This window comes from Lepus europaeus, chromosome 1 (genome assembly GCF_033115175.1).
Source record: "Lepus europaeus isolate LE1 chromosome 1, mLepTim1.pri, whole genome shotgun sequence".
In the NCBI taxonomy this organism is placed as follows: Eukaryota; Metazoa; Chordata; class Mammalia; order Lagomorpha; family Leporidae; genus Lepus; species Lepus europaeus.
The window spans coordinates 73820422-73847970 of NC_084827.1; the positions used below are offsets into that span (position 1 = coordinate 73820422).

Here is a 27549-nt window from a genome sequence, read left to right on the forward strand (position 1 = left end):
GCCGCGGCAGCCATTGGAGGGTGAACCAATGGCAAAGGAAGACCTTTCTCTCTGTCTCTCTCTCTCTCACTGTCCACTCTGCCTGTCAAAAAAAAAAAGGAAACAATGGGAAGTCTTACATATTACTGATTTGAGTATAAAGCAATTCAATTATTTGCCAACAACAACTTTTAGTAACTTTAACAAGTTTTATCCCTACAATTCAGCAACTGTACTCCTATACGTATACCCTTAAAAACTCCTGCACATGTACACAAGGAGTTGTGAATATGTCAGCATTATTTGGAACAAAAAAAAATGATTTGTGGTGACAAGTGACAATACAGAACAGTCTCTAAATTGCAAAAAAAAAAAAAAAAAAAAAAACTACTAGGATTAAGGATTTCATCCCAGGAGAAAAGATTGCACTTCTTATGGTCTCCCAAACCTCCACATGTTGGGCAGTTTATGTTTCCAGCATCTGCTAACAGCTCACACTTCACTCTCAGATCATTCAACATCTGATTGTCCCCAAGATCTGCAAGATTCTCCTGTTCAGTGGGCGAAAAGGAAGAGAAACAAGTGAGAACACCCCACTGGTGAACCTCTCTGCTGGAGGCCAGGCCAGCACTGCATTCAAATGCACTTGAACTCAAACACACCTCCGGAAAGGAGCTGAGAGACCACCTAGGACCCCTTTCCTGCTGTGAATCATTGCTTGCACCAAGTGATAATGCTCTTTTTTTTTGGGGGGGGGGGGACAGGCAGAGTGGACAGTGAGAGAAAGAGAAAGAGAGAGAGAGGTCTTCCTTTTTGCCGTTGGTTCACCCTCCAATGGCTGCTGCGGCCAGCACACCGCACTGATCCAAAGCCAGGAGCCAGGTGCTTCTCCTGGTCTCCCATGCGGGTGCAGAGCCCAAGCACTTGGGCCATCCTCCACTGCACTCCCGGGCCATAGCAGAGAGCTGGCCTGGAAGAGGGGCAACTGGGACAGAATCCGGTGCCCCGACCGGGACTAGAACCCGGTGTGCCGGCGCCGCAAGGCGGAGGATTAGCCTAGTGAGCTGCGGCACCGGCGATAATGCTCATTTCTGCCTGGAACCATTGACAAGTTAGTTACAAAACAACTAAATGCCCAAAAAAGTGTATAAATAAACTGTGGTATTTACTATAATAGAACAACTATTATTGTGGATAAATCTCAACAGCATGATAATGAACAAAGAGACTGAGATACCAAGTCACAAATACATGTTATATTATACCAGTTTTCAAAATTTAAAAACATGGAAAATAACATGACATGATACATACTTAATATCATTGTAAAACATGCAAACATACTTAGTATCACTGTAAATAATGATATGGAAATGATCATTTTCACATCCAAATTCAAACTAGTAGTTGTATCATTGGGTATTGGAAGGAATTGAGATGAATCTGGGGTATACATCACAGCATTAATATTACAGGTACTATTTTATTTGTAAGGATGACTGGTGGGGCAAGGGTCTTTATTGTATTACTCTTTATAGTTCTTCTTGTAAATATTTCCTAATAAGTATTTTAAATGAGTGGACATGAGATAAGCAAGTAGAGTTAGTCCCAGTCACTCCTGTGAAGGAGCAGATTCATGTGCAGGTGGGAGAGAGGGAATGTCACTGCTAGGTTAGGGAGACATCGGCCCTTTGAAGGATACCCAAGTGAGATTCCAAGGAAGGGAGACATTTTCTGGAATGTTTGAAGTCATACTAAAGAACTGAGATGCTTTTAGTAAACATATTTTCACTGGCCTTGGGAGGTTAGCCCTGTAACAATTTCCTTTTCAACAATGAAGCAAACTCCTGTACAGTAAATAATTCACTTTGCGTTTTTACATACTGAACAAGTCCTATTCACAATATCACTTCACCCACAAGTAACCTACTTTTTAAATTAACCATGTAAAATGGTTAATTTTAACATTTAACCATGTAAAATGTCAAAAATACACAAATACTCCTATGTAAACTACTTTCTCTCATGACCTATCAGTAAAATTTTGACTCATTCATGTTGATTGCAGCAAAAGCAGCACTTCAAATATGAACAAATATAAATAATGCCACAATTAAGCACTATGGCTGGTAGGAGGATATGAAGGTGGTTGGATGATTTCCTGAAAGTCTATGCCATACTTTTATCTGAACACCTAATATCTCTTATGGACATGACTCTCCCATTCTCTATGCCCTTTTAAAGAACAAAGATATTGCTCTACTTCTCTCTTTAATCCCCATTCACCAAATATGCATACATATAGGTAAAATGACAATTATCTCATAGAGTCAAATAGAATTTTTGAAGGGTTACCTGGTATTCAGGGGTCTCTTGCAACAATGTGCACCTCTGTTCTTATGGACATCAGAGATTTGCTTTTAGACTGCAAGAGCAGCAAAGGTTAGCAACAAGCTACATCTCTTCTTTCCCAAAGCAAAACTAGCTAATTTGTTTTCTTTCTCTTCACTGTGTTACTGAACTTATTTTTCCCTTCAGGCAGTAATAAGATTACAAGAGAAAACACACAGTTCTAGTTTTATTTTAAAATATATGTTATTTTTACCTTTCTCTATAAACTAGTGGCTTCTTTCACAGCTGCAATTGGTTCTGTTTTCTGGGTACCAAAGGTAGGGTCCTTCGATGTTGGTCTACAATCCTGGTTCACTGCAGAAGGACAGAGAGCAGAGGATCTCTGGAAACAGGATTTCTGAAGCAGGCCAGAGTCAGGCACCAGCTGCTCTGTCCATGGTCGTGCCCCACTTTTGCGTGGCTGTGCCCAGCACTGACAGAATAGGAGCTGATGAAGGCAAGCACGTGGGCACAGTCTCCTGCCAGGGCAGGAGCCACCCTCAGGCCAAGGCCCAGAGAGACTGCTCTGAGAGACTGTGGTTCATCCAGTCTAACCAGCTCAACCCAAGGGGATCACCCCCCCCCCCGAAACTGCCCCCAGCTGCCTCAGCACGTAGTGACTGGTGGGGGTGGCGAGGCTTGGCTTCAACAAGTCAGAGTTCTGCTAAGTACTGTCACTTCAAGTTCAAACTCTTGGGGCAGACTATTGTCAATCACCTCTGCTTGCAAATGGAAAATCTATTACAGCAAGGTGTCTCTCTCTGCTGAATGATCCACATATCCACCCTGGCTAAGCCCTCATTAGCATAGCAGCCTGAATCCTATTTTAGCATTTTACCAAGGTGAACATACAGAAAGCTTTGTCTTCCAGAAATTTGGCAGCTTTGCCTGTTTTTCTGCTGCAACAATTCACAGAAGAGTGTGAATCAGTCAGCCAGATGGGAGGAGAAGGAAAATGTGGTTGATACACCCTAAAAAATTGGGACTGGGAAGCTGAAATATTTATAACTAGAGCATGGTCTTCATAGAGTGAAGCTATTATGTTTCACAAGCAGGAGAACTGTAAACATTCAAAACCAACATATCCACAGCGTTTCTCAGCACCCTGAAATACTTACAGAACACGCTGCTTTCTGAGCAACCTTCGTGAGGCTGAGCTAATGTAATGGGGAATCTAGCTGCGGAAGAAGCGGATTCTTGGCTTCCAACAGCAGTTGGTCCAATCACTTATAGCAGTAAATAAATGTTATGAAAGCTCATGTAGAAGCCATTATCTAAATGGCCAAATATGAAAGGCTTGCATTATGGCCAGGCATGCATTTCTGGCGGAGGAAACACAAGTTTGCTCACAATGTCTTTTTTTAGATGACTTTGAGGAAGAATGCCATCATTGGATCCCTGCAAACCAGAGCAAGTTTCATCTTTCTTTCTTTTTTTTTTTTTCCTTTATGGAATGAGAAATGACATCAGTTTACATGACATGTGAGAAGAAAGGAATTTATTGTGTTGAAAGGCATCCAAATCTCCCTCTCTTTGGAAGGCTTTGTTACTGAAACAAACTTTATCATTGTTAATTGTCTGGCCATTTATGGAGTTGGTAGCTACAGAAAAGTTTGTTTTATCAACAAGTCTGTACATTTATGCATATTTTATTGACCTAGTAATTTTACCAATGTTATACATCATGAAAATCTTAGAGCAACGCCAACATTTGAAGCTCCATTGTTCTCAACTTAGTAGGAAAATATCATGAAGAGGAGGGAAACTTTTAAGCCACATGCATTTTAAATATCTGGAATGAGCATACTCTACCCCAAAGCTCTTCCCTGGCCTGTATTTATTATAGTAGTAAACATATTTTAGCCACTTCCCTAAGCCAGGATTCCAAGAATCATGTTCAATTCTCCTCTTTCTAGACCCTTCCACCCATTTCACATCTAGGTTGCAGCTTCTAATTTAGTAATCATTCCCAAATAGACTCCCACTTCCATTAGTCAATGCAAGATACCTTTCACTTGAATTAATTCAAGAATCTCTCATCCTCCCTGCCTTTAACAATTCTATTTATAATCCACTTTCCTTATAACTCTTCTGTCCTTTAAAAAGCCTCCATATGCTACCCAAAGCCTTCATGACACGGACCAGCCTACCTCCCTCCATTCTTCTCACCTGATTCTCCTGTTCACACTTTGTGTTCCACCCACAGCAAAATAATTTCTTGAAAGTGCTATCTATTATTTCAGCTATAAGAGTACAAGCCTTGTCATCTTCTGTCTATAAAACACTTTTTACAAACTTCCTCAACCTGTGTGAAATGTTTACCTGTTGAACGCCTGTGAGTCTTGTAGCACTCAACTCTGGTACTAGCTCCACATCAAAAAGTTCTCCAACATGTTCAGCCTGTACACCTTGGTTAAGGGTTCTCTGTATGCCCTTTGGGGACTGTGATGGTTAGGCAGGAAGTACTTGTTGTTTAAACGTTACTCTGGATGTGACAAAACTCACATTTATATTGATAAACTGAGTAAAGCCACCCAGGTTACTTGGGCCTTATGCAATCCATTGAAAATCTAAACAGAAGAAAAATAGTAGGAGAGAATTTTCTCTCTCTGCCTGTCTTTGAGCTGGACATTAGTCTTTTCCTGCTTTCAGACTGACTGGAATTAGACCATAGGTTCTCCAAGGTCTCCAGCTTGCTGGATGCAGATCTTGGGACTTATCCTCTATAATCACTGGAGCCAATTCTTAAATACTCATTCTTCTTTTTTTCCCTTAAGATTTATTTATTTATTTGAAAGTCAGAGTTACACACAGAGAGAGGAGAGGCAGAAAAAGAGAGAGAGAGAGAGACAGAGGTCTTCCATCCTATGGTTCACTCCCCAGTTGGCCACAATGGCCAAAGCTGTGCTGATCCGATGCCAGGAGCCAGGAGCTTCTTCCCAGTCTCCCATGCGGGTGCAGGGGCCCAAGGACTGGGGCCATCTTCCACTGCTTTCCCAGGCCATAGCAGAGAGCTGGATGGGAAGTGGAACAGCCAGGTCTCGAACCGGGTCTCAAATATGGGATGCTGGCACTTCAGGCCAGGGCATTAACCCACTGTGCCACAGTGCCAGCCCCTAAATACTCATTCTTCTCTACTCTTCTCTTTCTTCTCTCTTTCTTCTCCACCCCCCGTTCACCTCTCCTCTCCTCTTCCTCGCTATCATTCTCTCTAGGTACATATAACACACTATTAGTGCTGTTTCTCTGGAGAACTCAGATTAACACAGGAACTAAGAATTTAACACATGCTTGTATAATGATTTATCTACCCTAATAAACATTTCCAGCTCCATGAATCCTCTGATCTTACTATTGCTTGCCATCTCATGAACATGCCACGTAGATGGCCACCTACATACTTCTGACAACACTGTTCATTCACCTTGGCAATGGTTCCTTCTTTTGGAGAGATTTCTCTCCACATTTCAATTCCAAACAATATTCCTGGTCTCTGAATTCATGACTTTTATTTTGCACATTTCCCATTTGACCTTTAGTTATATACACTGTTGGGTTATATTCAAAACTTTGAGTTACTTAACTTTATGTAGACATATATCTAGTTCCCCTAACAATTATACTTTTGGCTTTTTTTTTTTTTTTGACAGACAGAGTTACACAGGTGAGAGAGAGAGAGACAGACAGACAGACAGACAGAGAGAAAGGTCTTCCTTTTCCATTGGTTCACCCCCCAATGGCCGCTGTGGCCGGCGCGCTGCCAGCTGGTGCACCGCGCTGATCCGAAGCCAGGAGCCAGGCACCTCTCCTGATTTCCCATGTAGGTTCAGGGCCCAAGGACTTGGGCCATCCTCCACTGCACTCCTGGGCCACAGTAGAGAGCTGGACTGGAAGAGGGGCAACCGGGACAGAATCTGGCGCCCCGATCAGGACTAGAACCCGGGGTGTTGACGCCGCAGGCGAAAGATTAACCTATTGAGCCGCAGCGCCAGCCTAGGCTTCTTAAAAACAGGAAAAGACACTATTTTATATTCTTCTTTGTTCTTCAAACATGCAAAGTTCAGTACAGTGTACATGACTGATGATCAACACATTTTATATCATTTACCTTCTGTTCTATGATCAGGATAAGATTAACAAATAAAGGAGACTAAAATGCGTAAGAAGTATGTTTTACTTTCAAAACAAAAATTATTTCAAATGAGATGATAAACAAAATAAGAAATCCTTGATGCTGAATATAATGTACAGTGTGACTGCACTCAGCTACAGAACAAGATGGGTGTCAATCAAAAGTGGAATAAAAACAAGATGTACACTCTCCAAACCAATGTGTATGTATTTTGTATGTATGTTTTATCTAAAAACTCCAATGGCAACAGCAAAAGTGATAGAAAATTTAAAGGAAACAAAAAATTACAAAACATTAAGTATCAAAAGAATATCTGAGGCTGGCACTGTGGCACAGAGGGTTAAAGCCCTGGCCTGAAGTGCCAGCATCCCATATGGATACCGGTTCTAGTTCTGGGTGCTCCTCTTCCAATCCAGCTCTACTATGGCCTGGGAAAGCAGTAGAAGATGGCCCAAATACTTGGGCCCCTGCACCCACGTGGGAGACCCGGAGGAAGCTCTTGGCTCCTGGCTTCAGATAGGCGTAGCTCCAGCCATTGTGGCCATCTGGGGAGTGAACCAGTGGATGGAAGACCTCTCTCTGTCTCTACATCTCTCTATAACTCTGTCTTTCAAATAAATAAAATGAATCTTAAAAAAAAGAATATCAAACATATCATTAATCCGATAAATATAAGTAGGTTAAACACCTCCGACAACTATCTCACATTGGATTAGAAAATCCAATTATAAGCTCTAGAAGAAATACACATTTTTTTTTTGACAGACAGAGTGGACAGTGAGAGAGAGAGAGAGACAAAGGTCTTCCTTTGCCGTTGGTTCACTCTCCAATGGCCTATTAAGCTATGGCACCGGCCAGAAATACACATTTTTAAAAAATATTTATTTACCTGAAAGGCAGAGTTAGAGAGACACAGGGAAACAGAGAGAGAGAAATATCTTCCATCTGCTGGAGCACTCCTCAAATGGCCACAACTGCCAGGGCTGAGCCAATCCAAACCAGGAGCCTGGAGATCCACCCAGGTATTACATATGGGTGGCAGGGGCCCAAGCACTTGGACTATCTTCTTCTGCCTTCCCAGGTTTATTAGCAGGGAGCTAGATCGGAAGTGGAGCAGCCAGAACTTGAACTGTACCTCTTTTGGGGTGCCTCCTTCACAGGCAGTGGCTTTAGCTGCTACATCACAATGCCAACCCCAAAATACACATTTTTAGAATCCACTTATGCAGTTGAGAGGTCTTAGAAGAGAATCTAGGACCCATTGTTTGGAGGAAACTCTGCTGTTATATTATATATAATATTGTTTTGCTCCATAACTGTTTTAACTTGGACAGATTTATTCTAGTTAAGCCGTATGTGTCAATGCATAAACTTATTTTGATTAAATACCTTTTCTAACATAAATAAATACATAAGGTGTGTCCAAAATACTTGTTTATTACACATTTTTTTAATGTAGCATACCAACTACAACTATATATTTAAACCATGTTAAGTGATTTGCAAGTTAAATAATGGGGCTGGTGCCATAGTATAGGAGGTTAAGCCACCGGCTTGCACCAAGGGAGTACTGGTTCAAGTCACAGCTGCTCCATTTCTGATCCATCTTCCTGATAATGTACCTGGGAAGGCAGTGGATGATCGTCCAACTGCTTGGGATCCTGCTACCCATGTAGGAGACTAGGATGGAATTCTTGGTTCCTGTCTTCAGCCTGGCCCAGACCTGGCTATTGTGGGCATTTGGAGAATAAAAAAACAGACAGAAGACTTTTCACTCCGTCTCTCCATATCTGTCAACCTGCCTGTCAAATAAATAAATAAAAATAAATAAATAAAAGCTAAATATTAAAAATGACACTGATATGTCAGACTGCAAACAATAAAAAATATTAACATTAAAGAAGTAGTTCCAAAGTCCAGAAGCATTATCTACAAGAAAAATTGTTTGTGTGTTTTTTAATGAAGCATAAAAACTCACTGGATTAGTCACTGAATGTGATAAATACATCATCTTTCTTACAGAGTTGTTATAAGTATTAAATAAGAGAATTCACCTAAAAACCAAGCTGAAGACCTTTTATATACTAAAAAACTGGTGATTGTCTTTAGTGTTTGTATTATTATTATTAGTGGCAACAAGTTAAAATAGTCATTATTAGTCATGATTCAGATAATTTTGCTTTAAAGTATTTAAAAAAATAACAAAATCAAGGAAAACTTTACAGAATTATTAAGAGAATGACTGTTACTACACTGCTTTTTGTTCTTGAAGCATCGAATGGTATTTAAAAAGGAATAAAAGAAATTAAGATGACAAATGGGATCTAAATATTAGTGACTGATATATACATTGATTTTATGTTTATATGCAATTTTACATATTCTTTGCATTTAACTCTCTGACATATAAAAATACTATACTTTCTTTTCTGCTCCTCAAGAATCATTAGCAAAGCTGATCATTTAGTAAATCAATGTTAAAAAGTATAATTGGCAAAGCAAAAGATAAGCATTATTTCCTGATATCAGTAAGAAAACTGAAAATAAATTATAAAATAGTAGCAAGCAAACATTTGGAAACCTAAAACAATTCTCCTAAATGCTCAAATGAAAGAGAATGACAAATTATAGAATAATATAAAATTATGATAGTGCACACAATATCAAAAATTTCTAAGATATAGTCAAACCTGTACTCCAAGGGAAATACAGATCTTTAAATGACTAAAATTATTCAAAAAATTAGAATAAATTATACGTGAACAAATCATTCTATCCAAAAGTATAGAAATATAAACTTAGGAGTGGCACAGGTAAATTAATACAGATTAAAGTGCCAATAAATAATTTTGCAGAAATAAAGTATAAATAATTTGAAAATATTTATAATATCTTATTTCCAGAAGATCAGTAGAAATAAATCCATGATAACATCAAACTGTCAAAAGTTAAAATACAAAGAGAGACTTCTGAAAACAGTAACAAAAATATTGCTTATCACATACAAGAGAATTTCCCTAAGACTAAAAGTGGATTTTTAATTGTCAGGTCAGAAGGGTCAGGGGTGGTAGTTTCCAAGTAATAAAAGTTAATGGGGCCGGTGCTGTGGCACAGCAGGTAAAGCCACTGCCTGCAGTGCCAGCATCTCATATGTGTGCCGGTTCAAGTCCTGGCTGCTGCATTTCTGATCCAGCTCTCTGCTATGGCCTGGGAAAGCAGTAGAAGATGGCCCAAGTCCTTGGGCCCCTGTACCCACGTGGGAGACCTGGAAGAAACTCCTGGTTCCTGGCTTCAGATCAGCACAGCTCTGGCCATTTCGGTCATCTGGGGAGTGAACCAGCAGATGGAAGAACACACTCTCTCTCTCTCTCTCTCTCTCTCTCTCTCTCTCTGTGTGTGTGTGTGTGTGTGTATGTGTGTAACTCTGACTTTTAAATAAATAAATAAATCTTAAAAAAAAACTTTCAACCAAGAATAAAATATTTGGTAAAACTCCTTCAAAAGTGAAGAAAAGATAAAGTTTCTTAGATAAACAAAAGCCAAAGAAGTTTACTATTACTAGAATTGGCATAAAAGAGTGCTAAAGGGAGTTAAAGGGGACTGAAATAACACTGTAAACCAAGTGGACCTAATGGACATGCCCCACAAGTTCCAAACAAATCTGTAGATTCCACATCCTTCTCAAGTGCACATGGTCACTTATTCAGGATAGATCATATAATCAAGTCGTTTTAAAAAATATAAGAAGATTGAAATCATAGTAAATACCTTTTTCTCACCACAATTGAATGAAACTAGAAATTAATAGAAGAAAAAATGAAAAATTCTCAAATGAATGGAAATTAAAAAACATACTCTTCAACAGCCAGGGAGCCCAAGAAGATATCAAGCAGGAAAATTAAAAACCTCAAGACAGATGAAATGAAAACAGAAACTATCGAAACACAGCATGAAGTAAAAGCAATACAAAGAGGAAAGTTCATAGTCATAAATGCTTATATTAAAAAAGAAGAAAGATCTCAAATAGTCAACTCGCCATAGTCCATTTTCTTTTGCTAGTTATACAATACCACAGATTGGGTACATTATAGAGCAAAGGCTTATTTTGGTTTACAGTTCTAAAGACGCAAGGTCAATCTTGCTGGCAGAGCATCACACAGGAAGAGACAATGAGCACACATGTGTAAGCATGTCTATTTGGTCTTTTCCTCTTTTCTTATAAAGTCTCCAGAATTCAATCCTTGGAGCTCCACCCTAATGACCTTAGCTAATCCTAACCACTTTCCAAAGCCTCTCCTTTAAACTGCAGAGTGAATTAAATTTCCACCTCTTATTTTCTCACAACAGGGATTGAATTTCACCACAGAAACCTTTAAGGAACACTCAAACCATTTCTAAACCAAAGTACTAGCTTAACACTTAACAGAATTAGAAAAAGAAAAACTAAGTCCAAAGGTACCAGAATGGAGGAAATAACAAAGATTAGAGCAAAAATAAACCAGAAAAAAAAGCACAAAAAACTGAGTTTTTTTTTTTAAGTCAAGAAAACTGACAAATCCTTACCTACAATAAGGAAGGAGAAGGAAGTGGAAGAGGAAGAAGAAGGAGAAGGAGGAGGAGGAGAAGAAAGAGGAGGAAGTAGAAGAGAAGAATTAAATAAAATCAGAATCAAAAGAAGAAACTATAGACATAAAAAGGAACATGAGACTACTATGAACAATTATATGTTAACAAACTTATTAATCTAAGTGAAATAGATAAATTTCTTGATATGCACAACTTACTGAGACTAAGTCTTTTTTTTTTTTTAGATTTATTTATTTATTTATTTGAAAGTCAGAGTTACACAGAGAGAGGAGAGGCGGAAAGAAAGAGGTCTTCCATCCAATGGTTCACTCCCCAGATGGCCGCAATGGCCAGAGCTGAGCCAATTCGAAGCCAGGAGCCAGGGGCCTCCTCCAGGTCTCCTACATGGGTGCAAGGGCCCAAGGAATTGGGCTATCCTCCACTGCCCTCCCAAGCCATAGTAGAGAGCTGGATGGGAGTGGAGCAGTCAGGCCTTGAACTGGCACCCACATGGGACGCTGGTGCCTCAGGCCAGAGCGTTAACCCACTGCACCACAGCGTTGGCCCCTGAGACTAAGTCTTTAAGAAATAAAAATTATTTAACAGATTTATAACTAGTATGGATATTGAATCAGTAATCAAAAAGTACCCAATATAGAAAAGCCCATGACGAGATGACTTCTATGGTGAATTGAATCAAAATTTAATGCCTATCTTTCCCTAACTTTGTCAAAAATTGAAAAGAAAGGAATATTTCCAAATTCATCTTTTTTTTTTTTTTTTTTTTGACAGGCAGAGTTAGACAGTGAGAGAGAAAGACAGAGGGAAAGGTCTTCCTTCCATTGGATCACCCCCTCAAATGGCCACTACAGGTGGCGCACTGCGCCGATCCGAAGCCAGGAGCCAGGTGCTTCCTCCTGGTCTCCCATGCAGGTGCAGGACCCAAACACTTGGGCCATCCTCCACTGCCTTCCCAGGCCACAGCAGAGAGCTGGGCTGGAAGAGAAGCAACTGGGACAGAATCTGGCGCCCCAACCGGGACTCGAACCTGGGGTTCCGGCGCCGCAGGTGGAGGATTAGCCTAGTGAGCTGTGGCGCCAGCTCCAAATTCATCGTACGAAGCCATTATCCTATGCCAAAGCCAGCCAGAGACATCACAATAAAAGAGAACTATAAGCCAATATCCCTGATGAATATAGATCCAAAAGCCCTAAAAAAAAAAAAAAAAAAAAAAAAAAACTAGTGTAAACTGAGGGGCTGGCACTGTGGTGTAGCAGGTAAAGCTGCCACCTGCAGTGCCAGCATCCCATATTCGCATCAGTGTAAGTCCTGGCTGCTCCACTTCTGATCCAGCTCTCTCCTATGGCCTGGGAAAGCAGTAGAAGATGGCTCAAGTCCTTGGGCCCCTGCACCACCTGGGAGACCCAGAGGAAGCTCCTAGCTCCTGGCTATGGATCTGTACAGCTCCAGTCATTGTGGCCATCTGGAGAGTGAATCAGTGGATGGAAGACCTCTCTCTCTCTCTCTCTGCCTCTGCCTCTGCCTCTCTGTAACTCTGCCTTTCAAGTAAGTAAATATTAAAAAAAAAAAACTAGTATACTGAAATAAATAGCATTAAAAGGATCATGGAATTTATTCCTGGAATGATGGCCCATGAATGAAAATCAATTCATGTGACGTCACAACAACAGAATAAAGAATACTAATCACATGACCATCTTAATAAGTAAAAAGCATTGACAAAATTCAATGCCCCTTGTACCAAAATAACCACAACATAATAGAAGCCATATATGCAGCATATTCAATGGTGAAAACTACTCCTCTAATATCAGGAACAAGGCAAGGGTGCTCACTCTTCCCACTTCCATTCAACATAGTACTGGAAATCATAGCCAGAGCAATTGATCTAGAAAATAAGTAACAGGTATCCAAACTGGAAATGAAGAATTAAGGTTGTCCCTTTCTGCAGACAAGACCTTTATAAAGGAAAGCCTAAACAGTCCAACAAAATAAACTGTTAAATCTAATAAACAAATCCAGTAGTGATAAGACACAAAGTCAATGGACAAAAATCAGTTGCATTTCTATATACTAACAACAAACAAATGTTTCTCACAAACACAAATGTTTGTCACAAAAAAAAATGTGAAAAGGAAATTAGAAAATAATCTCATTTATAATAGCATCAAAAAGAATCAAATACCTAGAAATACATCCAAGTTAAGAGAGTAAAAAACTTTTATTCTGAAATGAATAAAGCATTAATGAAAGAAGCTAAATAAGAAAGAAACAAATGAGAAGATATCCCATGTTCATGGATTTGAAGGTTTTTTTTTTTTTAAGATTTATTTTATTTATTTGAAAGACAGAGTTACAGAGAGAGGTAGAGACAGAAAGGTCTTCCATCCGCTGGTTCACTCCCCAGATGGCCGCAATGGTTGGAGCTGCGCCGATCCAAAGCCAGGAGCTTCTTCCAGGTCTCCCACATGGGTGCAGGGGCCCAAGGACGTGGGCAGTCTTCTACTGCTATCCCAGGCCATAGCAGAGAGCTGGATTGGCAGAAGAGCAACCGGGACTAGAACCAGTGCCCATATGGGATGCTGGAGCTTCAGGCCAGGGCATTAACCCGCTGCGCCACAGTGCTAGCCCCTGAAGATTTAATATTGTTAAAATGTCCATACTATTGAGAGTAATCTATAGATTCAATGCAATAGCTATCAAAATTCCCATGGTGTACTTTTTTTACAGAAATAGAAAAACAATTCTGAAATTCACAGAATGACAAAAGACCACAAACAGCCAAATCACTCTTGAGAAAGAACAAAGCTGGAGGCATCACTCTTCCAGATTTCAAAATAATATGGTACTGGCATGAAGCTAGAGAGATTGACCAATGGAACAAAATGGCCAGAAATAAATCTACACATGTATCATGCACTTGATCTTTGATAAAGGTACAGAGTAAACACAATGGAGAAAGGACAGTGTCTTCAATTAGATATCCACACATGGAAAATGAAGTTGACCTTTATCATTATACACAAAATCAACTTTCAAAGGATTAAAGACTTAAACATAAGACCTGAAACTAAATCCCAGGAGCAAACACAGAAAGATTCATGACATTTCCTTACCAATGATTTCATGAATATGACACTAAAAGCACAGGCAACAGCAATAAAAAATAAATGGGACTGTATCAAACTAAATCTGCACAAAAAAAAAAAGGAGTGAGAAGCCAACTATATAATGGGAGAAATGTTTCTTTCAAACCACAAATCTTAAAAGGACTTAATCTCCAATATATTTTAGGAACTAATCAATTGTATAAATAAACAAATAATGAAAACAGCCCAAGGAGTTGGATAGAGACTTCTCCAAAGAAGACACATAAATGGAAAAAATAAACACATAAATGAAAAAATGCTCAACATTACTAATTATTAAGGAAGTCTGAATCAAACCACAGTGAGGTATCAATTCATACCTTTCAGGATGGCTCCTATAAAAAATACAAAAGATCTGGGCAGCAGCACAGCAGATTAAGTTGCCACTTGAAATGCCAATAGCCCCTCAGAGTGCTGATTCAAGTCCTGGCTACTCTGCTTCCAATCAGTCTTCTTGCTTATGTGCCTGGTAAAGCAGCAGATGATGGCCCAAGTGCTTGTGCATCTACCACCCATGCAGGAGATCTGGACGGGGTTTGGCCCATCCCTGTCTGTTGTAGCCATTTTGGGAGGGAATACGGTGGATGGAAGATGGTCTCTCTTTTTCTCTCTTGCATGCTCTCTCTCTCTCTTCCTCTCCTTCTCCCGTCTGTCACTCTGCCTTTCAAAAACTTTTTTAAATGTGCAAAAATAGAAAAGATAACAAATCTTGGTGAGAATAAAGAGAAGATGAATCATTTGCACATGCTTGGTGAAAAGAGTAACATAGTCATTGTGGGAAAAAAGTACAGAAGCTCCTCAAAAACTATCATATTATCCAGGAATCTCACTACCAAGATTTGATTCAAAAGATTGGAAATAAAGATTTTGAAGATATATTAGCACTCTTACATTCATTCTATCACTATTAACAAAGGGCAAAATACACAAACAACCTAAATGTCCATGGACAATGAACGGATAGAGAAAATGTGCTTAATACATACAATGCGTTACTACAGAGCCCCGGCAAAGTGACATATCAAGCAATATGTGACAACACAGATGAACCTTGAGGACATTAGTGTCAATGAAATAAGCCTAGCTCCAGAAAGGCAAATACAGCATAATTCAACTAATATTACATCCCCAGAGTCAAATTCACTGTGCTTCACTGCCTCCTCTATACCAAAGTCATCTAAAACAACTCAGCAGTTAGCATAAACTTGGTGGCAAAGCTTGACTACTGGAACCCAGTAAACAAGGAAGGCTATAAAAGAAATTTATTCATGAATCCTTAAACAAAAGAGTAACAAATCAGGTGCTACAGTTTAAAAACGGAAGAGTCAAAGACAAGAATGACTGCTATGATTAAATTACAACACTGCATCAAGAAGATATTTGTGAAACTCAACATATCTTTACTTTTGTTAATTCAAAGTGAATCAGAAACAGAAAGATACTTCCATAATAATGACAAGCCAACGCCATCCATAATCAATAACCAAACACAGCAAATAATAAGGGAGGACATATTAATAATGACAGACAATAGAAGGGTGTCTCAACAAAGACTTTCTAGTAGATATGATGAGATTAAAAAGAAAAAAGCTTTTACAAATACTGGGGAAAATTAGGTTTTTCATATTTTATGCATTTCTGAAGGTGAAGAAACAGAAGTGGGTCAAGTTTAGTAAATTCATGCTGCAGAAGGTAAAAGGCATAAGTGCTTTGAGTTGAGGTAAAATGTAAAATTATACTTTTTGGTTATGAGAGCCTCTTTTCTTCTTATTATATCATAATTTTATATCACATCAATGCTCTTTCATTACAGTTTGAGGTTTACAGCCTGGTTTATATGAAATGCATTTCAAGTAAGCTGCTCCCTCAGGACATTCGGGAAGCACAATAATCAGGTGGATAAACTTCCTCTGAACCCAATTTCTAGGACGTTTACCCACAGATGGAGATGTTGTTGATGGAATTTAGACACCAGTGACCATTTATTCCAAAGGACCTTATCTTCTTAACCTTTTTCTTCCAAAGTCACATCTGTACTCATCTCATTGGGGTCTCAGTACTGTCCACTAACACAAGACTTGGACATGAGTATTGCTTAGTTCAATTCCATGCTTAATACAGAGGCTTACATGATAGGTGGTTAAATATTTGCTGAAAGGAAGGGAATTCTGAAAATACAAATGCTTTATCCAAAAGTAGACTATATTTTCATACAAACCAGGAATAGGAAATAAAATAGCTAACAAAATTATACATATATTATATTATATTATTATATATTACATATATATTACATACTCTTATATGTATCCATTGTTACATACTCTTATATGTATATATTATATACATACTCTTATATGTATATATTAAATGTTATATTAATATATTATATATATATATATTACATACTCTTACCACTGGTCACTTCAAAAGCTCACAATGGCCTCAGGTTATAACGTATAGGGTAAGTCCACCCCCTCGGACCTCCAATAGCATCCAGCAGTGTTGTAAGATATTTAGTATCACATGAAACCTCTTGTCAACTTCCCAAGCTGTGATCTCCTTTATATCAACTTCCACTATAAAATAATGATGTTTGGTATCATTTGTTTCTTCACTGATAAATTTCTGATAAAGATTTCTGGTCACAGAATTCATAGAAGTATTTGGTTGATGGAGAATCTTATATTTGCTAATTACTTCCTTGCTGATTTCTTTAATAATATCATTAATTAAACAATAGGCTAAGAGGGATTTCATTTATGCAGGAACACTATTAAACTCATCAGTAGTGACAAACGGTCTTTCTTTAATATTTCTTTGTTCTTTGAGTGGCTTCTTTGTGGGTACAGATTCCTCAACTCTGACTGGTTCTTCAGGGTACAGACCTGACCCATTTAACAAGATCTGGGTTATGACTACTTGAGGCAAATAGGAAGGGATGTTTTGAGATGTTCTATATCTTTATAATCTTTGATTCACAGTTCCTTAAGCAAACTGTTGGCTTGTACTTGATACTGAATTTCCAATTCCAATTTATTTAGTAGTTCAATTACTGCAAAGATCTTGTCACCTACTTTATTTAATATACTCTTTTTTTAAAAAAAGATTTATTTATTTATTTGAAAGTCAGAGTTACACAGAGAGAGGAGAGGCAGAGAGAGAGGTCTTCCATCCGATGGTTCACTCCCCAATTGGCCGCAACGGCTAGAGCTTCGTTGATCCGAAGTCAGGATCCAAGAGCTTCTTCCAGGTCTCCCATGTGGATGCAGGGGACCAAGGAGTTGGGCCATCTTCTACTGTTTCCCCAGGCCATAGCAGAGAGCTGGATTGGAAGTGGAGTGACAGAGTATCAAACTGGCACCCACATGGGATGCCAGCACTTCAGGCCAGGGCATTAACCCGCTGCACCACAGCGCTGGCCCCTAACATACTCTTTCTTTTTTTTTTTATTTGACAGATAGAGTTAGACAGTGAGAGACAGAGAGAAAGGTCTTCCTTCCGTTGGTTGACCCCACAAAGAGCCGCTACGGCCAGAGCTATGCCAATCTGAAGCCAGGAGCCAGGTGCTTCCTCCTAGCCTCCCATGCAGGTGCAGGGGCCCAAGCACTTGGGCCATTCTCCACTGCCTTCCCGGGCCACAGCAGAGAGCTGGACTGGAAGCGGAGCAACTGGGACTAGAACCCATATGGGATGCCGGTGCCCCAGGCAGAGGATTAACTTAGTGAGCCACGGTGCCAGCCCCTATACTCTTAAGATAGGTTCTTGGCCGGCGCCGTGGCTCACTAGGCTAATCCTCTGCCTGCGGCACCAGTACCCCGGGTTCTAGTCCCGGTTGGGGCGTTAGATTCTGTCCTGGTTGCTCCTCTTCCAGTCCAGCTCTCTGCTGTGGCCCAGGAAGGCAGTGGAGGATGACCCAGGTCCTTGGGCCCAGCACCCACATGGGAGACCAGGAGGAAGCACCTGGCTCCTGCCTTCGGATCAGCACAGTGTGCCAGCCGCAATGTGCTGGCCGTAGAGGCTGCTTGGGGGGGTGAACCAAAGGAAAAAGGAAGACCTTTCTCTCTGTCTCTCTCTCAGTGTCTAACTCTGCCTGTCCAAAAAAAAAAAAAAAAAAAGATAGGTTCTTAGCCAAGGTTTCTCAGTGACAGGAGTTTTTCTAATACTGACAATATTTTCATCAACATGAGAGCGTAACTTTTCCAAATCTGAGGCCATCCTGTAAGTCCCTCAATGTGGATCTGGAAGCAGAGGGCCCAGTGGCTCACAAGCTGTGGACACCCCAATTTCTGCTGGAAACCCAGGATCTTAGGACCTCTTTTTTTTTTATTTCAAAACTTTCACAGTTTTTCACATAACAATCTTATGCTTTTACCATTTGCTGATTCAGAAAATATATTGTGATTAAAACCTACTATAAATTTAGCAGCATTGTAAAAGATCATTGAAATTCACTATTATACATAAAAGTAACTATAAATACTTGTGCATTATTTTGAAAAGTAGTGAACATAAGGATGCAACATACATCCTTTCAGTGTTTGAGGTTCATATGAATTTATACACTCTCTAAAATAACTGTCTCCCCTCCCACTGGTAGGAGTTCAAAGCCCTGCAAACAACTGTAGCAAACATCCTCAGATGTCAGGAGGAGAAATGTGAGTGAGAAAGTATGGCCCAAAGGAGATTTCTCGATCTGACAAGTCTACAAGACTATTCAGAAAAGGTTTAGTGACTCACTTTTGTCCCAAAGTTGTGAAAGGCACCTGATAAGCACATAAAATTTGGCTATTACATCTACATATTCAATACAATGCCTGGGATTCATCCATGTAATACCTAATTAGGGAAGACAGAATTGGGGCAACTACATTCTCAAAATATACATAGTATGTACTATCAAAAGATACATAGTACATACTGAATATGGCAATCGCCTCAAAGCAAGAGAAGAAAAGTGCAGCGTGTTCAGATAGTTATCCATTGTTTAAGAAGAGCACAGTACTCATAAATTTCCAGTGCTTCCCAACGTAGTCACATACACACATGCAGAAAGGTTTACAAATAAAATAGTGGATGATGACAATTAAATGGAAAGCAGCAACTTATTGATGGAGAATTTGTCCATTAAAAGCTTTTCCATCCAAAGTGTGTTTCAGCCAGAAATTGGTTCTTCATTCCTCCCAATAGTATGCATTCCTGGTAGCTACTTTCAGAACTTTGCCAATACCATTACACATTTGCTTTATATAGCCTTCAAGCTGCTCTGCTGTTTCCCTCTAGCCAAAGAACATTATGAAAACTACTAAGGGAATACGAAGCAGAGACACATTGTCTCCTAAGCTTGGAATCATTGCCTGTCTGAAGCTCTGCTGCTTCCAGTGCCGTTGGAGGGGATAGAGAGACTTCAGCCAATTATTATTTTATCTCTGAGTTGACTACATGAAAATAAAATGATGATCCACACTCAATCCTCTTTTGTCAGCACTTACTCAGACTTTTTTCAACCAGCTAGACCTAGGATCAATTATGACACTGGGTGAGTTTACCTTACCTCTCTTGAACCTCAGTCTCCTAACCAGGGAATGACATGGATGAACACAGGCAGTAATGAGTTTAAAGTACCTCATTTGCACCAGGCGCTGCCAGGAGAAATTTCCTCACTTCTCTGTTGCTCTGATGTTCCCAATTTTAGGGATTAGTCTACCACCTGTCCTCAGAATCTGGCTGTGACTTTTGTATCCAACTCTGGTTTTTAGGGTTTTAAATGAATTTGAATATTAGTGACTGCCTTGGGAAAGCATATTGTCAGCTCCTTCAAGACTTAGAACTCCACTTAATTTTCCTCTCTCTGTTCTTTCTTTTACTCTGCCAACAATTGAAATGTGTGTCTTCAATTCAAAGTATATTACAGAGCTGAACGCCAAGTTGCTCTATAATTGTTCTCAGATGCATGCCTCATCTCAAATAAATGGTTAGAGTCTAAAAAAAAAAAAAAAGAATGCTGTCTATTTCTTTGCTCTCCTAAAATAAAGCCCAATTTCCTCTCCAAACATACTGGGCCACTCAGTATATACCTGTTAACCCAGCATTAATTTTATAAAATAAGTTGAAGAATGTTAAAAAATAAACATGAGTTTATTTCATTTTACCAAATGAATTCTAAATGTCCTTTAAAGATGATCCTATTACAAATCACATTTAATTGAGCAATAAATTTAGATGATTAAAGAGTATACAGAAATTTCTACAACGAATCTTTTTCTAAAAATAAAATATTGTAAAAGGTTTATGGGGAATAGAGATGTTCGCAAATCAATCAATGTGATACACCACATTAATAAACTGCAGAAGAAAACCGATATGAATATCTCAATAGATGCAGAGAAAGCATCTGATAAAATACAACACCCTTTCATGATGAAAACTCCAAGCAAATTGAGTATAGAAGGAACATTCCTCAACACAATCAAGGCAATTTATAAAAAACCCATGGCCAGCATCCTATTGAATGGGGAAAAGTTTGAAGCATTCCCACTGAGATCTGGTACCAGACAGGGATGCCCACTCTCACCATTGCTATTCAATATAGAACTGGAAATTTTAGCCAGAGCCTTTAGGCAAGAAAAAGAAATTAAAGGGATACAAATTGTGAAGGAAGAAGTCAAACAATCCCTCTTTGCAGATGATATGATTCTTTATTTAGGGGATCCAAAGAACTCCACTAAGAGACTCATAGTAGAGTTTGGCAAAGCAGCAGGATATAAAATCAATGCACGAAAATCAACAGCCTTTGTATACACAAACATTGCCATGGCTGAGAAAGAACTCCTAAGATCAATCCCATTCACAATAGCTACCAAAAATTTCAAATACCTTGAAGTAAATTTACCAAGGATGTCAAAGATCTCTACGATGAGAATTACAAAACTTTAAAGAAAGAAATAAAAGAGGATAATAAAAAATGGAAAAATATTCCATGTTCATGTTTTGGAAGAATCAATATCATCAAAACATACATTCTGCCAAAAACAATTTACAGATTCAATGTGATACCAATCAAAATGCCAAAGACATTCTTCTCAGACCTGGAAAAAACAATTCTGAAATTCATATGGAGGCACAAGAGGCCTTGAATAGCTAAAGCAATCTTGTACAACAAAAACAGAGCCAGAGGCATCACAATACCAGATTTCAGGACATACTACAGGGCAGTTATAATCAAAACAGCATGGTACTGGTACAGAAACAGATGGATAAACCAAGGGAACAGAATAGAAACACCAGAAATCAATCCAAACATCTACAGCCAACTTATATTTGATTAGGAGCTAAAACCAATTCCTGGAGTAAGGACAGTCTATTCAACAAATGGTGCTGGGGAAACTGGATTTCCACATGCAGAAGTATGAAGCAAGACCCCTACCTTACACCTTATACAAAAGTCCACTCAACATGGATTAAAGATCTAAATCTATGACCCAACACCATCAAATTCTTAGAGAACATTGGAGAAACCCTGCAAGATATAGGCACAGGCAAAAACTTCTTGGAAAAGATCCCAGAGGCACAGGCAGTCAAAGCCAAAATTAACAATTGGGATTACATCAAATTGAGAAGTTTCTGTACTGCAAAAGAAACAGTCAGGAAAGTGAAGAGGCCACTGACATAATGGGAGAAAATATTTGCAAATTATGCAACTGATAAAGGATTAATAACCAGAATCTACAAAGAGATCAAGAAACTCCACCACAACAAAACAAACAACCCACTTAAGAGATGGGCCAAGGACCTAAACAGACATTTTTCAAAAGAGGAAATCCAAACAGCCAACAGACACATAAAAATATGTTCAGGATCACTAGCCATCAGGGAAATGCAAATCAAAACCACAATGAGGTTTCACCTCACCCTGATTTCTGCTCATTTTAATTGATAGAATTATTTCTACTAATAATAATTGATAGAATTAAAAAGGAAGGAGCAATCCAACATGGGAAGTGAGATACACAACAGATTCATAGAATGACAAATGCCCTAAACAGCACTCTGGCCTCAGAATCAGCCCTTAAGGCACTTGGATCTGGCTAAAAATCCCATGAGAGTATCTCAGAGATTGAAAGCCTTGACACTGTGGCAAAAAAAAAAAAAAAAAAAAATGACCTAAATGAAAAATCTCTGTGAGTGAGATCCCAGCTGAAAGAACGGGCCATCAAAGAAGGAGGTACCTTCTCTGAAGGCAGGAGAGAATTTCCACTTTGACTATGGCCTTGTCTAAATAAGGTTGGAGTCTGTGAACTCAAGAGGCTTCCATAGCCTTGGCAGCTCATGACAAGAGCCTCGGGTGATTATTGACGTCATAAATAAAAGTGTCAATTGTTAAATCAACAACAGGAGTCTCTGTGCACTTGCTCCCCATGTAGGATCTCTGTCCTTAGTGTGTTCTACTATGCGAATCAATGGTATAACTAGTATCAAACAGTACTTTATACTTTGTGTGTCTGTGTGGGTGCACACTGTTGAAATCTTTACTTAGTATATACTAAGTTGATCTTCTGTAAATAAAGATAATTAAAAATGAATCTTAGTGAAGAATGGGATGGGAGAGGGAGTAGGAGATGAGATGGTTTGCAGGTGGGAGGGTGGTTATGTTGGGAAGAATTGCTATAATCCAAAAGTTGTACTTTCAAAATTTATATTTATTAAAGTTTTCTACAAAAAAAGAAAACCTCATCTAAGAATAAGAATATAAACCATCCATAATACTCAATTATTCTGAAGCAGATGAAATCTTTACTTATGTTAAGTTGTATACAAAATGTTAAATATTTCTCTACTTAGGAGTTCTTGTATTTCACATAAGGAATCAACATGGATATTTCCAGAACATTATACAGGCATAGAAATGTGATTTGAGAGTTATACTTCAAAGAATGTTGGATATATCAAGTTTATTTCTTTTATTTAAAGTCTTTCAAACTGCTTGTTTTATAAAAAATAAGATTAAAAAAAAAGAAAAATTTTCCAACATGTAGTATCTTCCTCAATATCTTACAAGTTATTTTACCTTACTATGAAATTATTCACTATTTCTTATCTAATAAATTTCAATACAGGAAAAAAAATGCTCTGCTGCTGTCTTAAGGCAGACTCATGTGCCACACAACAGAAGTACAGGCTTGGAAACATGGCTGAGTTGACCAAGACAATTCAATCAAAGCTGCCTTTGGCTTAGAATTTCAACAACAGACAGGCATTGACCATCATTCACTCACCCATTCAGTTCTTTCTTTGGGTTCAAATCACCCATTTTTATATGAGGAAACTATTTCCACACAAGTTGGAGCATGGCAATCTTATGAAGAAACATTCTCCCAAATACAAGACCTTCTCAATATCTCATAAGCAATTTCACTCTACTATGAAATTATTCACTTTTCCTACTAAGTTTCCATATAAAGAGTGTGCTAAGATAGTCCATCAAGGTAAGCACAGGATAGACATTTTTTCTCTGAATGAAATTATATCAATATGAGCCTCTGGATCCATATTGAGAATTCACTCCTGATTCAGTTTCTCTTTTCTGATAAGGTATTAGGTTAGGATGAAATATTAAGTAACAACTGTGGAATGGTGTGGGATACCCAGAGAAAACACAGTGCCCCACAGTGTTAGCAGAGACTGGACTTTCTATCATATCATTGATCCTTACCTTAGATACCCTGCTTTACCTGAGATACCCTGCTGGTCCCAGACAAGTCTGCAATGGATTAAGAATCTGCCTTTAGTGGGCAATCTCACTAACCCAATCTTGTCCTTCCTTCTTAAAAAAGGAAGAAATATGACCCCAAGAGGTATGAGAAGGGATCTCTAATGTCATCTTCAAGGTAAGGAGTAAGGCAAACAATAGTCCCAAGGTGGAGAATTGTGGCTTTCAAAATTTGGAGCAGTTTCTAAGACTTAGTAGCATCAGATGTTGACAGCAGGCATCCAGAGACTCCATTGATGAGACAGTATGGTTCCAATAGGCAGTCAAGCAGATGGAACTCTGAAAGTTCCATGGAGCCACAACGGCATCATTCAAGGCCAGATGGATGGAACTACTAACCAAAAACCTTCATCTAGGTGCTATCACTCCCGGGTGTATTAGTCCATTTTCTGTTATTAGAATGAAATACCTGAGTCTGGGCCTTTTATTAAAGGAAAAAAAGCTTTATTTAGCTCACAGTTTTAGAAGCTGAAGCTCAAAAAGCCTGGTCCTAACTCTGGTTAGGGCTTCCCTGGCTTCACCACTATGATGAATGGCATCATGGTGGAAGTGTGTTTGTGTCTGTGTATAAAATCACATGATTAGTTAGAACCACAACAAAGGGATGCGTCAGGCTTGCCACCTCCCACTAAACCCCACCTCTTAAAGATCCCCTCAACTCTTAACATCACCATTCTGAAGATCACATTTCAAACACATGAATGCTCAGAGACACACTTAAATCATACTCAACCCATAGCATCAAGGCATCCCTCAGTTGATAAATTTCTTCCTCTCTATCATACTGGCTGTGAGATATCTATTCTCCTAAAGTTTTAAATATTTTAATATATTTCCCACTTCCTGTTCAAATGCAACATACACCTCAAAAGTAGAAAAGCAAGAGAGAACATTAAAAGTCAGTTGAGGAGCTGGCTCTGTGTCGTAGTCAGTAAAGCCGCAGCCTGTTGTGCTGGCAACCCATATGGGCACCGGTTTGAGTCCCAGCTGCTCCACTTCCAATCCAGCTCTCTGCTATGGCCTGGAATAGCAGTAAGAAGATGGCCTAAGTCCTTGGGCCCCTGCACCCATGTGGGAGATCCAGAAGAAGCTCCTGGATCCTGGCTTCGGATCAGCACAGCTCCAGCCACTGTTGGAGTGAACCATTGGGGAGTGAACCATGGGATGGAACACCTCTCTCTTTCTCTCTCTCTGTCTCTCCTCTCTCTGTATAACTCTGACTTTCAAATAAATAAATAAATATTAAAAGAAAAAGAGATGGCCCAAGACCCATAAGAAGCTCCTGGCTCCTGGCTTCGGATCAGCCTAGCTCCAGCCATTGTGGCCATTTAGGCAGTGAACCAGCAGATGGAAGACCTCTCTCTCTTCCTCTCTGTCTCTGCCTCTCTGTAACTCTGCCTTTCAAATAAATAAATTTTTTAAAAAGTCAGTTGAAGAAATGCTACCAAACTTGAGTTCAAATCCTGACCCTACCACAAGGTATTTGACCTTGAACAAGTTTTTCATATTATCTGAGCCTCAATTGGCTCATTTAAGTATGTGTTTATGTTTATATATGTATATACATGTACATATCTTTTGAGAAGAAAATGAAAAATTGCCTGGCCTAAGTACTCATTAATACAGTCATTATTATTAATGGTTTGCTGTTAAAATATGACTAGCACACAGTGGGCACTCAATAAATATTAATAGGATCCTATGTCAAGAGTCATGGCAGATTTGAAAAATGGAGGAGTTTCCTGATGCAGAGTCTGGAGAGTTGCTTGCAGAATGGAAAGAAATCTAAAATATCACAGGAAAATAATAAAGATAAATACCACCCCACTACTCCTTCCCCTACACACTCTCGTATTTCATAGTCCCAGGCTTTTCCAGGCACAGACAGCATTTGAAAGGCCCTTGTTGTAATGGAGTAAAGAAGTATTATCAACCAACCACCCAAGTCCAGCTTAAAATAAATACACCAAGTGGGGAATTCTCTCCATCAATCTGGACTCTGAAAACAAAAAGGATTCAACTAAGGCATCATAATTAGATCTTTTATTCCTCCTTGGATTCAAACCCCAATTAAGAAGACATGTATCCCCTACCCAATGCTCCCATTGCCACAACCACCACCATAAAACAATATTGTTTCTCTTCAAAATCAACACAACAAACCCTATTGTGCACCTCAGACATGGGTCTCCTCCCCCACAGTCACTAAGAACAAGAACAGCAACAAGGCTAGCTGTTGGTCAAGGGTTGCTTCCGTGTGTGGGGAAGAAGGGGAAGTTACTGGCTACACACATTAACCAATCACTAATGAACAAGGTTGACAGACTAAAATATTAAAAACTGCTTAATACACATTATTCAATCAGAGATAATGACTGCTGCCTAAAATGAAAACATCATTGCAGCATACAGTCTTTGCAAACTTATTACAAAAATAAGGATCTTGATTATTCACTTTCCCTACCCTGGCCTTTTCTCCTCCTGTCCCTTAGGAAAATGTCATGTAATTTCCAACAATTAATGGTGGGCATCTGCTTTCTGAAAAAAGTAAAAAAAATTATTACAGTTTCAAGAATAAGAAAAACTTAGCAAGACATGACACAACAACAAATTAATGCTTCTTGTGTTATCTAGCAGCCTTCACCTGAATGTCTATGATTAAAGCAAGAGCCTGAGTTATTGAGCAATGTAGCCACAAATTCATGACCTACGGGCTTTGTCAACTGTGGAAAATGGTGGATAGAACTAGGACAGGCTGAAGAAGAAGGTTCTCAAATCTCTGACTCATCACTGAGCTATTTGGGGGAATTCCATGCATCCCCCTGGGGAATAGTGTAGCTGAAAAGACAACCAGTTCTGGCCCCTGATGATAAACAAAGGAAAGAACCCAAAACTCCACAGGATTTTGATGGATAAAATACATCCTAGAAGATACTACCTCAAAGAGCTGGAAAGTTCAAAATGAAGGAGATATTAACAGAAATGTATGCGCAGGGCTACAGCTATGACTGAGCTCAAAGCCTCCGCCAACAGAGCCCAATTCCAATCACTCACACCAAATTTGAATTAGGCTAATGTTGAAGGAAATAAATACTCCCTGGACATCTCAAACAATGAGAATGAAAATCATACTTAGGGATGGAAATTGGCTATGGAGAACCCACATGTGGGTAACGAAGAACATATTGAGGTTTCTGGGGTATCCCAGGCAGCCATCACAATTTAACAACACATCCTGTAATCCAATGTTCAAGGTACAATCAGAGCTGCAAAATAGTAGTGTGAAAATGTGGCTCCTGACCACAGAAAGATTACAATCTTATTAGAAAAACAGGTCATCTGAAATACGGAGAAGATGAAAAATAAGACAGAGGTATTTTGGCTGTGACTCATCAATCCAAAGAAAACAACTGGAATTTCAGGGGGTAAAGAATGGTTTCTCTACTATTCTGGGAGTGGGCATTACCAGCATCCCCTCCTACTGTTGCTTAAGTGGATTCCTCATTGTGATTGACACAGCATGTAGGGATGCAATTCAGGCT

General features: G+C 39.1%; 1 pseudogene; it reads right to left on the bottom strand.

Annotated features, from left to right (window-relative positions):
• Positions 1–16683: 16683 nt before the first annotated feature.
• LOC133765727 (spindle and kinetochore-associated protein 1-like) lies at positions 16684–18456 on the bottom strand (annotated as a pseudogene).
• Positions 18457–27549: the final 9093 nt, after the last annotated feature.